The sequence below is a fragment of the Platalea leucorodia genome, assembly GCF_965183815.1.
Source record: "Platalea leucorodia genome assembly, chromosome: 4".
NCBI classification, from domain to species: Eukaryota; Metazoa; Chordata; class Aves; order Pelecaniformes; family Threskiornithidae; genus Platalea; species Platalea leucorodia.
In genome coordinates, this window is record NC_138826.1 from 113,194,382 (window position 1) to 113,210,819 (window position 16,438).

Here is a 16,438-nt window from a genome sequence, read left to right on the forward strand (position 1 = left end):
CCATGACCTCAGCTCCAAAAATCCTGCAATTAGTAGTGATGTAAATTAACGTGACTTGTACGGGAAACAGAAACCTTGGAAAATTGGAGGTATGCTCAATGAAGGACCTCTCAGACGCTGCACAGTGCTGAAGCACCAGCTCTGGCTGCTGTGAGCTGCCCCATCTGCCTTACCAGGTCATTAGTCCTGCGGTATTAAAATTGCAACCTGCAAACTGGGGCATGTTAAGTGGAATCAGTATAATCGCTCGGTAATGGAGAGTTGTAAACTCCAAACAGGTGCCCATACAGGGGTCTGTATGAATTCACTTCAACCTATTCAGTAGCGTAGTGCATCGTTCTGTTATTCAACCAAGCAGGTCGTATACCCCAGTCCACGTGAGCTTCCTTCCCTCCCCAGTCCACCCGCGTACCAGCGCTGGCAGGCAGGTGAACTTGCAGTGAGCTGGATCAGCAGAAAAAACCTCACTTTTCTTGCAGTGGTTGATTGATGCCAGTGTAGCTCTGTGAACGGCTTGTTGTGGGGTCAAATGAGTGCCCCTGCAAGGGAAGCAGGAGGGTGAACCTCCCATTTTGGCAGCAGTCAGTGATCAGACTGGCTTTATGGTTTCGTGAAGTCCTATCTGGAAGTTGTATGCTCATCTGTAACTTTCTGGAAAGCTGTGGTTGTTGAAGGCATCGCTTCCCTGCAGCCAAGTGCCACCCCTCTGCTGGGTGCTGCCACTGTGTTTGTCAGCTGCTTGATGCAAAGGCAAGTAGGGGACACAAACTTGGCTGACTATGAGCTGCTAGGGTCTTTCTAGAAATTTCTAGGATTGATGGAGAGAAGTCTTACGGATAAAGTGTGGTTCAGATGACCCTATTTGTATGTTTACATTAATATGAGACTGTGACTCATATTATATATAGGTGACTTGAGTGACTATAAAGAAGTCTAGGCTCAGACTTGGGCAGGAGAGCCATGCTGAAGGAGACAGAAGACAGGGCAATTTTCTGGAAAATAAAAGAATCCACATAATAACAAATGCAAGAATGAATGACGAAGTAAGATCATTGGTAATGAACTAGTATAACTCAAAAAAAAAAAGGGGGGGGGGGGGGCAGGGCAGGTTTACAAATCCCAGCCAGTTTATCTGGATCATCAGACTGGGGTCAAAGTACTGAATTCAATCTGTGGACTGGGGTGGGACGTTGGAAGGTCACCATCACCTTGGGGGGAAATTTTTCCTTGTAAGGTTTAAAGGCCCTGAGCAGTGTCTATCCAAGGACCTGTTCTTACTACCTACTGTTACGCGTGACACTACATATTACTAAAACTGGAAGAAGTTAGATGAACCAAGCCTCTTTTTCTCATTTTCAGTTTAGTGCTGTCGTTAGTGTTCTTGGCAGCACTTCATAGATATTCACTTTCAGTGGTTTTTATGCTTGGTTGCACTTCCTGTCTCGTATATTAGCATAATGATGTCACTCTCGCGCACCACTGTGGGGGAGCATGGTGGTGTGCTCTGCCCGAACCTCAGCAATGAATGCTTTCTTGCTCTCCTACAAGAAGACTTTGCTTCTGCTCTGACGGCTGAAATCCAAATGGAAGGTCTCTTTTTTGAGCCTCCCCTATGTGGAAGTGGGGAGCAGAGTGGGAGGAAGAGGCAGCAGGAGAAGTACCTTCATCACGTCATCTTCTGTAGGAAGCTACTTCCAGGACTGCCCGTCTTCACCTAGTGGGGTGAGCAACCAGAGCCTGTATAACCCCGTCTGTGCCTCCATGGTCCTGTACGGAGCTGTAGAAGGGAAGGGAAGGGTAGGGAAGCTGCTTACCCTTCAAGCAAACAGCAATGAAAAGTGGGAACAGGAGCTTCAAACGGGTTCCTGCTCCTCTGGCCAGGCAGTGCTGGTCCTGGGAGGAAAGCACTGAGAAAGTCCCGTCTGCCCAGTGCTCCTTTCACGGACCAAGAAAGCAGCAGGCACTGACCGGGGGTGCAGAGTTTGTTTCTCTGGTTCTACTGTGTGTCCCAAGAAGGCAGCAAGGACGGAGCGGTTTCTCCTTGGGGATGTTGCTGCAGGAGAGGGAGGAGTGTGGCTGCCAGGAGGGAGCAGGCAGCCGCCGCAGCTCTGGGGAGCAGCCTGGGCCTGCTGCTCTTCCTGCCTCGTCAGATCGCTCGGCGTGCACCAGGCCAGGCTCTGCTGTGCAAGCAGCAATTAAGCAGAAAGCTTTAAAATGATAGAAATCAGCATGTTAAAATGAGCTTGGAAAAACTTCTGGAAGACTTTGTCCCCTTAAATCTGGCTGAAAGGGGCTCTTCCAGCATGAGTCATCTGCAGCTGTAGAGGAGCCCTGGGCAGAGCCTTCTTCCCCTCTGCTGAATGGAGCTGTCAGAGTGCCCGGAGCCAGGGCAGGGAGAAAAATGCCCCGATTCATTTCCTAACGAGATATGCATGGGAGAATTCCCCACGGGGCCACCGGTGGGGGTTTGCGGCTTTGTGTTTTTCAATCATTCGGCTCCACATAAGCAACATTGTGCAGCTTTGAGCTCCCACCCGGAGGACTGAAACACCCCAGGCCCGTCCCCAGGAAGCACACAATAGTGTTCATATGCCTGTTGCTGCAGAGGAAGTGGCTTCTGTTATAACCAACAAGCAATCTGCCAAAGTCCACAGTTTGGGTGATTGCCAAGCTAAATTTGACATAAAATTATTTAACCTTTTTGGCTTTTGTCTTACTGTTTTCTGGAGATGTTTCTCCTGCTTTCTACAATTTAAATCTCACATATGGCAGGGTTTTTTTTCCCCCACAGAAATTTATGCAGGCTTTTATTTAGAAAACAGAATTGTTAACAGAGAATCCAGTCTATTTAATAGATGATGAAAATACTCTCAAATACTCTCAGTAGGTTCGCAAAACTGTGGCTAAACCATATGCAGCTAAGGTACTGCTCAGGGCTTTGTCATGCCCTTTCCCATCCCACCTCTCTGTAATCAGTTTTTGATCTGAATTTGACATTGGAAATATGACATATTATTGCAGAAAAGATGGTATGTGAAAGTCGGGCTTCAGATATTTGAGGCATCAGGCGCCCTCTTGTGCTGTTTCTCCAGGAGCATCGCAAGGCGAGCAGCCTCCCAGGAGCAGAGGCTGAGCGGAGCTTCAGCCTCAGTTGCAGTTTGCGGGGAGACGAGTATGTGCTTGGGCACCTACGTCACGATCCAGTGCAGTTCTGATGTGTAGGAGTTACTTGTTGACGGGTCCACAGGCTCCAGTCCAGCTATACAATGTGACCATTCAAAATGAAGCTTTGAACAGAAAAGAGTTTCTTGCATCTTCCAAAAGACAAAAGTAAGATTTTTAGATTCACTCAAAAGCAGCACTGTTCACTAAGTATTAAATTTCTCTGATGGGCCAGATTTGAAGTTGAATTTCAAGCTTCACTGACTGTTAATAATATGATGCAAGTTTAGATTTTTTTTTTTTTTTTTTGCTTTAGCCTATGCTGCGTGTTTGTAATCATTCACCTCCTTGTGCTGCATAATATCAGGAAAATGTGCTGCATCTCCCTGGAAAGCAAACTCTAGGATTAGTTTTATTAACTCTAGTTAATAAATACTTTTTCAGATTGCTCACTGCAAATGTCTGAAAATACCTTATTTCTCCAGATACCAAACTATAAGTAAAAGTGCAAACTCCAGAGTAGAACAGTTAAATTAATTTACAAAGTTAACTAAATAACTGTGACACCTCTGAAAACATGGGCCTTTGGTGGCTTGCTGCCTAAAGAAATAAATTTCACTGTTTTTTATATGTGGAACTCGAAGTTGTTCAGAGGACACAAATATTGTTTTCTGACCTGATGCAAAGTCCCAAACTTACTGATACCTCTAAGATGCAAAACACGACTGAGCATAATGTGCAGTGAGCTCTCCCCTTGCCAGCGTTTTTCTGTCTTTCTGGCTCTTCGGGGATTAAAGGTGTTGCTTATTGACCAGAGCAGTTTTAGACTGGGCTACCTGCCATTCTGTGATGGCATTTCTAGCAAAATAGCAGTTTCTATCAATGTACCTCTCAGCCTGAAAGCTCCTGAGGATTACGATCGTTTCATAGAGCAGTAACCAGAATAGAAAAAAGAATGGTCGTGCTGGGCCTGGCCGAGATCCATCTAGCTGATACCGATCCTGTCTCCAGCAGACAGCTAAGTGGATGCTTTGATAAAAGCCTAAGAACAGAGCAGGTATAAATGCTTCTTCCTTTGCTGCTCTCCCAGCCTCCAAGCATCTTTCACATCCAGAGCTGAATATGGGGGTTTGTGCATGTAGCAAACCTTGACAGGTCTCATTTCCAAGATTGTCCAGTCTTCCACTGAGCTAATATTAAACTTGAGCATTCACAGCATCTTTGTTGTGATCTCTGTTGAGCACTGAGCTGATACCATATGGAACTTCTGTTATAACCCCAGTATTCACACTTCTGAGTGCTAATGGGCAGCTCCGACCACATAGATGAGCCCGACTATGCGAAGTTAGAATTGCTTTTCTGCCTGTCCATCATTTTACATTTTTCTATATTTAATTCTGTCTGCTGTTTTATTGCCCACTGCCTGATTTGTTGTGCAGTCTGTCACCCCTCATTCTTGCCACCCTCAATAAATAACTTAAATCATCAGTAAACTGTCATATTCTTCTTTGCCCCGTTTTCCAGGTACACTGAACCAGACAGCTCCATCACAGACCGCTGGGGAGCTGCACTGATGAACTTGGTCCACTCTGAGCACTGACCATCCTGTCTTCTGTTTCCCATCTTCTAACAATTACTTACCCCTGGAAGGATCTTCCCTCTTAAGGCATGGCTGCTTGGTTTCCTTTAAAGCCTTGTTGAGGAACATGGTTGAAAGCTTTCTTGAAACTCAAATACGCTTACTAACCAAACCATCCTCATCATTGTGGCTGCTGAGCCCTTCCAAGAAGTCTGATAGTGCCTGATGCAGATTTCCATTTACAAAAAAAAAAATCTGGGTTCTTCCAAAGTATATCATGTTTATTTGTTTAATAATTCTATTCCTTATTATAGTTTCTACTACTTGCTCGTAGGTGAAGCTTTGTACAGAAATATGCCTCTGCTGATAATGGTATGACTTCGGCAATGTGACTGTTTTGTAGAACTTTTCTATATTCTTCATAGAATGTCACAAAAATACCGCAGCACGGTGTGTTTCTGTAGAGGGCAAGTAACGTCTGTGAAGTATTTTCAAACAAAAAGAAAATGCTGTGGAAGTGCACAGAATTAATACTGCTGCGTAAGTTAAATCTAGTAGGAGTTACCACTCGTCATAGCAACAGAGGGAGTACAACAAAAAAGGATCAAATCAGGGTTTGGTACATATTTTGAAGGTACTAAATGTTACTTGCCTGTACCTGACAGCATACTTGAATTTGGCCCAGTAAAGACTAGAAATTCCTTTAGCCCACAGGTAGAATTTTTCAGGGTCTCGGCTGAAAACTTGCCACACTTGAGCGGGAGCAGTTTCGGGGGATCGGATGCAAGGATTGTTTCCAGCAGAGCAGGTCCAACCTTTGGAAGTTTTCTGGGGGCCATCTATCACGAGTTGTTAGCTACTTTGTTCAGTATGAGGGACCATCATATGACTGTACCTGATACTATGTGAAAAATAATCCAGACAGGCATTTGGGAATCTGCAGAATACCAGAGCGGGGGTGAAAAGTGCCTTTCCTTTGCCCAGTGAAGTCTCTCTGCCTCCTTTTTCCTTTCATGAAGAGAATGAGGAAAGGCTCCAGGCAGAGATGAAGAAACAGTTTTTCTGAGTAGTTAGGTCTTCAGCAAAGTACGGGGTGAAGCTTTTCGAAAGGCGGCACAACTTCATTTGTGTGGTTTGCATAGCTGAAATAGCTAATGTAAATGGATTCAGAGACAAATCTCCTTAGCAGAATCGGCCATTCCTGAGCACAGAATGTTGTCATTAATAATTTGAGCAAAGTGTGTGGTCGTTGTTGTTCTTTCATTAAACCTACCTACTTTAAAATATCAACAAAAGGCTCCTTGTGGCTGTGCAGCTTAACCTCGGTGTTTGAAATCCTGACAGTGCCAGGTCTGATGCAGCTGCTGGTAAAAGATCATTTGCAGATTTACTTCTAAATTATCCAATGAAAGAATGCAAAATATGAGAAGGGGAAAAAAATCCTCAAACAAATCCAGCAACTTGGGAGTAAATTATCCTCTTAGTTTTACTAAGCATCTGAATTACTGCTCAATGAATAATGCAGTAACAGTTTCCAGAAGACTGGCAGTTATATTTTAATGTTTTGATAAAATGAAGACATGCACATATTAGTATAGGCCTGTCGGGTCTGTGGATTGAAATGTGTCCACTGAGCTTGTGTAAGAACGGACATTGCTGAGGTACAAGGGCACCACATACTTTGCAAAAGGCTGAATCCAAATTGACACTTTGCATCCTGTTCATCCGCTGTTTCACAGTAAGTGTGTGTGTATGCTTTTCCCTATAATACCTAGCAGTAAGCATGACATAATTAAAAAGTAACGTGTTTTGCAGTTGCAGGAAGAAGGGAAGGGGCAGGTAAAAGTGTGTACGCAGATACTCCCTGCAGAGCTGCTGGCTTGTGGTTACTACCTTGTGCATCCATCCTTATTCAGCACTGCAGCAGTTAACTCCTGCCTTTTAAAAAAATGAATTGTTTAAATCCATATAAAATACTTTCCTAGACGTGTCTAGGGGCCAACTCTGAGCTCTGACTATTGCTAGATTCTGCGCTTGCGTGCAAGATTATCTTTCCAGATAAGCATGAATAGAGTTTGAATGAATCTATCAATAATCAGTGGAAAGGATGTCATAATGCTAAGTCTGATACTGTAAAAAAATATACAAGTCCTTGAAAACGTGTTTGGAAAGGAACTGCTTTATTCTTAATATCGCTGCAAGGTCTGGCAGCAACAGCTCATGAAGGGGTGTGGGAATTAGCTGAATAGACTCCCTGCTGGCAAGGAGAGCTAGGAGGCTGTATGCTACCCATACGAGACTGACTCCTCATTTTTAAATCCCTTTGGGTAATGGAAGGTAAATTATTTTTCTTTGCTGATGAAACACATTGTGAGGCAAAGCCATATTGAAGAAGAAAAACATAAGCGTTTACTGGAAATAAAATTTTTAAAGTTAAATGGAATATGGTGTCCTGAGAGATTTGTAATTTCTTTTAGTTTGTCTTAATCTCTTAGATTCATCACAATAAATGTAGCTAAGAGAAGAAAATATACGAACTGGGAGGTGGGGAGAGGAAGAGATGACTGAAGATGAAACGCACATTTTTAATTACTCAATTGCTAATTCTCTGATTTGGATCTGCTTATAATTAAGTTAAACTATTTTCAATGGAATTTTTCTTCATAGCATTTGCTGCAATGCAGAGTATGTGTGGTACCGTGGGGAGTCTGAGGAAAGGGCAATCAGAAATACTCCCTTGTCCTGTGAATGCCACAGTCCCTGTAAGGACTCCCATGACTATTAACAGGCACTTTCCTGAAAATGTACTTTCTACAGCATCAGTTAAATGAAACTTATAAAGCTATCTATAATGGTGCCCTCTGGTGACTCCAAAAATTTTTACACTACAATGAAATAAAAACAAGATGGAATTTGGCCTGCTACTGTGAAAGTACCCTGACAAGTTGGACTATTCATTAAAGATTCATGAACAAATTAAATCTCCTAGAGCTCAGCCAGGCAATACCCGCAAGCCATACACATACAGAAGTCCAGGACTAACTCCAAGCATTGCAGGAGCAGAGCTGTGATGCATAAGACAGCCTCTCACTCTACCATGCAAGTAAGCTGTTGTGCATTCATTATAAAAAAAAAAATCTGACTTTTGACACTGCAAACTGATCATTTAGTTTCTAGTGCCTAGAGAAAAGAAAATATGAAACAAAAAAAATCTCTGAGTTTGTCTTCATGCAGGGAATGGGGAGGATGTTAACTATTATCTGAAATCTCAGAAATAAACCAGCTGTGCAAAAGAATGTCTTTTGTATATTCTACAGTTAGCATGGCTGCCACACAGTCTCTGGAAAGCTGATCTCTTCCATGCACTGTTTCCTCTCCTGGATATTGCTTTTTATACGCACAATCTGTCTGCAGCAGCTAACGTCCCTACGTTTACTGCCCGTTGTTTCCCACCATACTGACACATATGGCCTTCTTCATTGCACTGACTCTAGTGCTCATGCAGCTCTTACTCTGTTCTGGTCGAAAAGGAATCTTTTATTTGCAGGGTTGTGCTATTTTACAGCCAGATCCGTGGTCATATAAACACCAGAGCCGACAGAAGGAAGCAAGTAAGTATGTGTGGCTGGAGAGGGATGGAATGAATAGGTGTGGGCACCCCTTTCAGCATCACTTCTGTTTTAAATCATGACTACAAAGCTATGTCCTAATTAATATGGATGCAACACTGGTGAGGTAAGGAGAGTATCACACTCCAAGGCAATTAGCCCAACAGAATACCATCCACAGCAGATACAAGCAAGATAATGGATAGGGGGTAAAAGGAAAAAAAAAAAAAAAAAAAAAGCCTGTGTTAATAACTTTGTATGAAGTGTGAACTATTAGCTAATGATTTAATTGTTATTTACTGAATTTCCAAATTAGGTGCATACTCCCAATAACTGTATCAGGCTAAGTAACTCCTCTGCTTTTAAGCACTATTCCCCCATGCCATGCTATGCTTGGGAGAGGATGTGTCTCCTCCCATTCATGTCCTTTGCAAAACAGCCCCTTAGGCACAATGTAGATCAACTGGCTTTTATGCATGTATTCTCTAAGAAAAACTAAAGGAGTAAACAAAATATTTGTTTTGACAAGGTGCTGACTTTGATCATAAATGTTAAGATGAGGAGGTACAAGTATGATTTTATTCTCACTTCCTGAATAATACAATCTGTAGAACCTTCTCCACTAACTTCTTCATTAAGTCAGTAATTTCCCTTTCAACTGCAGTCTGCATTTTAGGAAAATACCTAGTCTTGATTTTACAGGCCATTTGGTATCTGTAGAAGAGTTTGTGCTATTATTTTGAGGTCTACTAATACATCAGAGAAGGATGGTTTTTCTGTACTAGCATTTGCAGCATTTCATTTTCCATCTGGCCTGAACAGTGAGCTGGGTTCTTCTAGGAGGAGAATAAACCCAGTGATAAATTCATACATCTTTAGTGCAGCGCTGCATCTCTGAATGTTGCAGGAACACACAAAAATGAGTGCTTTTCTCAGTGACCGTGCCCAGCCTTGCATTTCTAGCTAAGGTGATGTTTCAAAGAGCCTCTGCTTCCTTCTTGGTTGAAATTGCTGCTGCTTACTTTCTGTCTGCTGGCCTGCTGATTTTTTTCTGGAAGACTTGTGTAGCTCAACCAGTTGTCTCCAAGCTTCTGCTGCCATTGCAAATCCATGTCCCACCGGGTGTACTTGGGCAGTGACCTCTGCTGTGCCCAACCATCTTCCTCCATAAAGGGACTTAATTGCTCTTCTCTTTAGCCTGAGTGAAGGGTGGCTGTCGGGCTCACTGCCCTGTGCTTCATCAGCCTGTGACTGATCAAAGACACGACACGTGTGATGTCTTGTGCTTCCCACGGTCTGGCAGCCTTTGGGTTTATAAAAACAGTGAAAGGAGACCTGGGTTTTGGTATGGTTATAGAATACTGTCCATTCATATGCTTCTTTTCAGGATTAGGCCTTGGGAAAACTAGTATAGGAACTTCTGGTATGCAGATAGCTCTTCAGAGGAGAGTGCTGAAGGGAGATTTTTGCCTCTGTTACGAATCAGATTATTTGCCCTCTTACCTGTTTGGAAAATTGTTCAAGTTCGTCTTTTATTGTGTCAGTCTCCCCTCTCTACTGTTACTTGCCTGCTCTGCCTGTGGCTTGTATTTTTATACTTGCTCACAGCAGAGTTGGGTCAGTTTTTGCATCATCTTCTACCACACTGAAGGAGTTTCTTCCACTGGTGAAACAGCTGTCACTACAGATCGTCATCCTGGGCAAAAGCAGCAGTAACTTACCCTAGGACAGGACATGAAAACACCTTAGTTAGCTGAAATTGCTGTGAAAATCAGGTCAACACAATGCACTTCTCTCTCTGCCTTGCTACGGTAGATCTAGGAACTTGGAACAGAAGGGTGTTGGCTGCAATAGAGAGGTTTTAGAAAAACAGAGAACCATGCGTAGCTACAGAGAAATTTCACACCCTGGATAGGTGGAGGATTACCCTTCTATCTCATCGATGAGAGAGTCTCCCGTCAGACAGCTCCTCCACTGAGGAGGTCCCATGTTGAGCCAAATGACTCAGCTCTGCAGTGGAAAAGAATGTCCCCAGTGCTGCTCTCCTGGAAGTGCCTTCACCTGGAGGTGCTCCTTCAGGAATTAATTTGCTTATGAAAACTCATCAGTTCACAGAGCCTGGGGTGGCACAGCTGCTGGCAGATTGCACTCACCGGGATGAGGATCCACAGCTGTAAGCAAGGCTAATGAAGACCTCTGACGAATTTTGCAGTGTAACTACACCCGTAATTGTCAGGATCTATAAAGTACATAAAGGTTAGTTGTTCTCTCAGTCCTGAGAGTTGCACAAGTTTGTAATCATGCTATCTTATCAAGAATGAAACACATGAGGCATATTAAAGGACGCAGCAGTTGCTATTCACTGGTGATTTGCTACAAATGAAAGCTTTCAGAAATAGCGCAAGATGGGTCTGGCAGCAGTCAACTGACCTGTAATTTTAAGATTGGGGGAATCATTAGAAAAAGGAAGCAGAGCATAGCAGAACTCGCAGCTGGGTAATTCCCGTGACCTTAGCTGGAACTCGAGCTACTATCACGAGTGAGACCGCAAGTATCTGAATCTCCTGAACTGTACAGGTTTGTACTGAAAGTCATCCTTCTGGGAAAAGAAAAGACAGGAATATTTCTGATAGTATAGTTTTATGAGCTGCTTTTTTCTTCCCAAGACTTCAACCTTATCAATAGCACTGATACTAAGGTCTATTTACTATCTACAGACATTATCTCTCAGCTTCTTATTTAAGGGTAATTTGGCTGGAGAAATCAATCATTGCAGGGAGCGGCTCAGTTATGTAGATAATAGGGCCAAATCCTTAACTCCTGTAAACAAGTTTTGCCTGATTCTGGCAGCACAAGCCAGTTTTAAGCCTGGTTTGAAATGGCTAGTGTTCTAGAAGTCCTCTGACTGCATATGGCAGCGGACTGGAGGAAAAAAAAAAAAAAAAAAAAAAAAAAAAGCCCCATGGCTACAGCAGGAGGCTAGCTGGCAAGCATTAATAGGAGAAGCAGTCTGGAGTCAGCACCTGGAAGCTGACCTTCTGTGTGGAACGAGGAAATTGTTGAGTGTCTGGAGTATCTGCTTTATTTGCTGTCAGCTTTTCAGTCTCCTGAACAAGGCAAAACAAATATGGTGACACATGGAGTCTGCGGGTCCCTGCGCTGGCATTGTGAACACCATTCTGCATAGGAGAGGGTGGGGAAGCAGAGTAATTAAAGCATCCCACTGTACAGCCAGATGTGTAAGTTTATGTCTTAATTTGTTAGCCTCTCACCAACCCAGATGAAAGAGGTCTTTTGGGATCAGCCAAGTCCAAGGAAGCCAGGTGGTATATTAACCTCTTCCCTCCAGGATGGTGTTACCTGCAGAAATGGAAGTGTCTTAGCCAGGTTCACCTGATAGACTACTCCAATCTAGCAAACCTTGGAACCCTTCTGCCTGGATTCGTTCAAACTCCTATGTTGGTATAGAAAAATAGGTCTGATCCCATGTATCCTTAGGATGCTGCTTTACTTCCCAGGACTGGCTCCCTTACAGTAATACTTTCAATGTGTCAACAGCTTCAGAGTGAGGCACAAACCCAATGTGATTTGCTGGTTGTGTGCCTGCAAAGGCCTGTTCCTCCTTCCTGGCTCTGACACATATACCTTGGGGAGTATCTAATCTATGCATATGGTAAGATATCAGCATACATTGACTAAGTATACTCAAAAAAGGGTTTTCAATTGCTATTGCATAAGGAAAAATTTCAGCTTGTCCTTTTAAAATATCCTGGCACTGTTTGGATGCAAGAATTATTTATTAGGGAGACTTTAAAGTAGGATGAAAGTAAGAAATCCTATGAGAAAAAGTTCTGTTTGCTTCTTAGATTTTCTCCACCCTTCCCTCACCCTGGACTGTTCCATATGGTTAGAAGGAAAATGTTTTCCAAATCCTTTCAATCTAAAATATCATCAGATGGAGCAAAAGCAAAGCTGAACTTGCCCCAGAAGCATTCCCACACTGGAATGTTTTAGATGCTCCAGCCCCAGAGCTTTGGGTACAGGGAAGCAAGATGGCCATGCTGTTTATGGAGGGGTGGATCAGAGAGTGTCTCATGCCTTGGGCACTTCAGGGAACTATCTGGCAGAGCAGAAGTCATCCTGCAATGTGATGATGTGGGGACTTTGGTGGCAATACCAGCTCACAGACTTCTTTCTTGTTCTTTGTCCCTCCTTGCCCGTTCCCATGCCATGGGGCACCATACTTGTGGCTGGATGAACGCGATTCCCTACAAACAGCACTGAAGACCAGAACGCTTGGGGGGCAGGGTGGGGTTGTCCTTTAAAGCCAGAGAAGCTCAACATTGATCTGATTTACAGCACAACCCCACAAGCAGTTGCATGCAGGTGACTGACCTCACCCATCGGTGGTGTGGTAGACGGTGCGCTTGCCCGGTGTGCTGAATAAGGTCCTCGATCTGAGCCTCCTGGTATGCTGTGGAAGGCTCTGCTCCAGCTTCAGCTCCGTCAAATCACAACCCATGAGACTGAATGAAGATGAATTCTGGCACATTGTTTGCTCTGAGTGATTACTGAAAACTGCAGGGCCCATGGGCAAGACCAGGAGAGGAGCACCTAGTTATGACGTGTGTTGGGCCTTAGCTGCATCCAGTGCTGTCAACACCAAGGGACTTGCATTAGGATTCCTGGGAAATCTAATATCAGAAAATTTAGTGTCTCCATGCTTCAGAGCAATGGAGGAGGCTTAGGGAAATTTTAGATGCAAGTAATAATGTATTGCCTGAGCTCCACCAAAGTTGCTCAGTGGATATACTCTGTCACCTCTTCTATTGGAGTGACATTGTCACAACACTGCATTTGGGGCTTTGAGGAGAGTTTAAATTCAACAAAGATGGAAATATAGTCTACTAAACAGCTCTAACTTTCTCTTGTCATGCTGGACAAAAGAGGAGACAGAAAGCATTTCAGGTACCATAAGACTGGGTGAGAAAACTACCTCAAGTTTTGTAGCACAAATCTGGATTTTTAACAGTTTGCTAAAAAATAAGAAAAAAGAAAAAAAGTTAGGCTTTTTCTCTTACTCTAACAAGTCAACTGTGAGTAAAAGCAATTACCTAAAAGCTTCTTTTTCTATGACATTTATCATTAAAAAGAAATGAGAGAAACTGCCTGCCAACATTTTGATATAATTTCATTAGGATCCAGGTAGATCATATGTGGGGGTTCTGTTTCGAAGATGAGGAACAAATGAATCTCATCTGACAGACAAGTGAGTTATAAAGGCTTTACGTGAGAACTGTTCTCCAACAGAATGTAAACGAGACACGCTGTTTAATAGGGTCAGACATACAATAAGGAGCTAAATTATGGCAGGGTTCATCAGTCAGCAACACATATAGCTAGACCTTCTCAAATGGTGCAAGTTAGCATGCAGTAAAGCTGAAGGTTTAAATTACCCCTAGTGTTTTACCCTCTGAGCAGTGGAACTGGGAGCCAGAGGAAATAAGTTAATAAACCATAGAAGTAATATGACTCTGTCAGCAAGTTATAAAGACTTGAATTTCTCTCAAAGACTTATAGATTTTCACAGCATTAAATACCACCATAATTATGAAATCTTGCATGAAAAACCCAGGGAAACAAGCTATAGCATAAATGCAACATTTGAGACTTAAAATGTATGCGCTGGGAACTGACAGAAACTGCGCAAGCAGAAGATTCATGTAGCAAAATGGTGAAAGGGCACCCCTGCTAAATGCCTTGTGGAAAGTGCTAAGCAAACTGAAATAGTTCCAAAATATGTAGGTGGGATTGCTCTTCACAATGCTGGGATTTACTCCATTATTGTCCAAGTGACTCAGCTGAAATTGCCCACAATATACTAGACATATTTTACTGTCAATACATTTTGCCCTGGCCTTTCCTCTCCAGGGCTACGTGACCTTAATTCACCTAAATGGCTAAAATGGTGGGGTCAGGTGGTTCTGATAACAGCACTGCACTTTCCATATCCAAATATGATGTAGACTCATCTGCATATTCAGGAGGGCAGTGTGTCATTGCCTTATATCAACATTTTCTTGGTTAATCTACTGCCAAGAGAAAGATACTGCCTTCCCTGCTATCGGACTGAGCTCTTTATCTTCTATATGTGACACTGCCAGTTGCTAAATGACCTTGAAACCAATTCCCAAACACGGAAAAGCACCTATTTGAAGCCATGACGCTTAATTAAATCAACTGAACAATGAATCCTGTTTGCCCCTGCTGTGGCAGAGCAAATAGACCTTTTTTCATTCAAAGATGGATTAGGGCTAAATGGGTTTTGTGCAGATAAAAACACAAGGTTTCCACATCTGTATCTGGCATCTGTATCTGGCAGGATGATATCCCCTGATGCTGTAGCCCACTGCTCTTTTTGACAGACAACAGGCTGTTCTTCCTGTCTATTTTATCTGGAATATTGTTTGCCTTAAATATTGGATCAGGATTTGTTCAATTAATTCACAGGAGTTCCTGTAATCTCAAATGGAGATTAAAATCCAACCCAATGCACGGGATTGCAGTATCTTGTTTTTAGAGCAGCCAGTACCAGCTGTTTCAGAAGAAGGTTTAAGAAGCTCCTTAGAGGACAAATATGAAATAATCTTGAATTCTGCCTCTGAGCATTTAGTGAGGGACTGGGCTCTGAAGCACAGTGGTTTATATCTCCAGCAATTTTTCAATCCTGTCTAAAAAATGTCAAACATCCTCACTACCCGCTTACCTATCCAGTAATGTTTTGGATCCTAATTCTCAAGAATACCTATTGACAAGGCATTTGTAAGTTAGCTAAAGGTGTCACCCTCCTCCGCTCTTCCAAACCTGCCATTTGTGATTGGCTTGCCTTCAATGTCGCTGATTTTTCCCTTATTCTCCTGTCATACCAAGATATGTGCTGCAACTCCTAAGCACTTTCCAGCTTCCAGTTCTAGATTTTTACTCCCCACAGTAAATGAGATGCATGTGCGCCGAATGTCCCCCCTCCTTCTCTCCTGGCTCCTGAGGGAAGGAAGCCCAGGCACCTTGGCCCAAGGGGAGACAATTTGGCCAGGTACCATGCGGGTCAGAGCATCCATTTCTCCTAAGTTTAGGCATAGCTCTGGTGCCCTTTCTCTGTATTCTCTTTAGATAAAATTCTCTGTATAATACTGTACTTTAAACATATTATTCCCTGTATTTATCTCCATTTTAACTAACTAATGCATTCTCATATAAATACCTTATTATGCTCTTTAAGATGAAGCAAAACATACCACTGCTTTTTATTAAGTCTCCTTATGCACATTGAATATCATATAATGCCAAAACAGCTGCTCTTTTATGTTGGATGAGGGCCATAGATCCTAAAAGCTATGTAAGCACCTAATTCCTTTTAAAAAATTAGGCACAAAAATAGCTCCTAAAGTATTTGACCACTTTTATAAAAGCAAGCCAAAGTGACTCCTTTCCGAACAAAGTGTCCCGACACTTGGTTCTCAGGTTGTGGATTTGCAAGACAAAACAGGACAATCTCTGCACTTCAAGGGTTCCTGTTGCTGGCAGGGATGAGGAAGAGGCCCTCCCTGGGGCAAGTAGCCAGGAGGAGACAGGACACAACAGCTAATGGGGAAAGAAACCTATAAATTGAACTTCACTAGTGCTAACAAGCCAAATTATAGGGACTATGGGGATTATATGGGGCTGCCAGAGGAAAATGAGTAGCTGAATTTTGAGTTATGGGAGGAAATTTAAAAAAAAATAAGGTCTCTATTTTATAGGACACTGAATGGCACAACAGAACTATTGGACCCCAGGCTAACACATTTCAAACTACTCCGCTACTGACAGCATGTCATAACCAGACCAGAACACAACTATAAATAACAGTAGGAAACCTACCTACATCACGCCAAGACAGTGACTCAGCGTTAGTCATTTGGTGCCGTTTTTAATAATTAGGGGGTTTGCCCAGATCCTACTGAAAATCACTCATCTCCCCGCTCTGTAATACTGGAGGGTATTTGGTGTATATATATGTTTTCTCAGATTTCATGCCATCAGTTTGCCT

General features: G+C 42.9%; 1 long non-coding RNA gene across 1 annotated transcript; it reads left to right on the forward strand.

Moving 5' to 3' along the window:
* Positions 1 to 1,069: 1,069 nt before the first annotated feature.
* On the forward strand, positions 1,070 to 10,972 carry LOC309589370. Its single transcript, XR_014227899.1, has 3 exons — positions 1,070 to 1,722; positions 3,093 to 3,330; positions 4,687 to 10,972. It is a non-coding gene; the product is annotated as an uncharacterized lncRNA (long non-coding RNA).
* Positions 10,973 to 16,438: the final 5,466 nt, after the last annotated feature.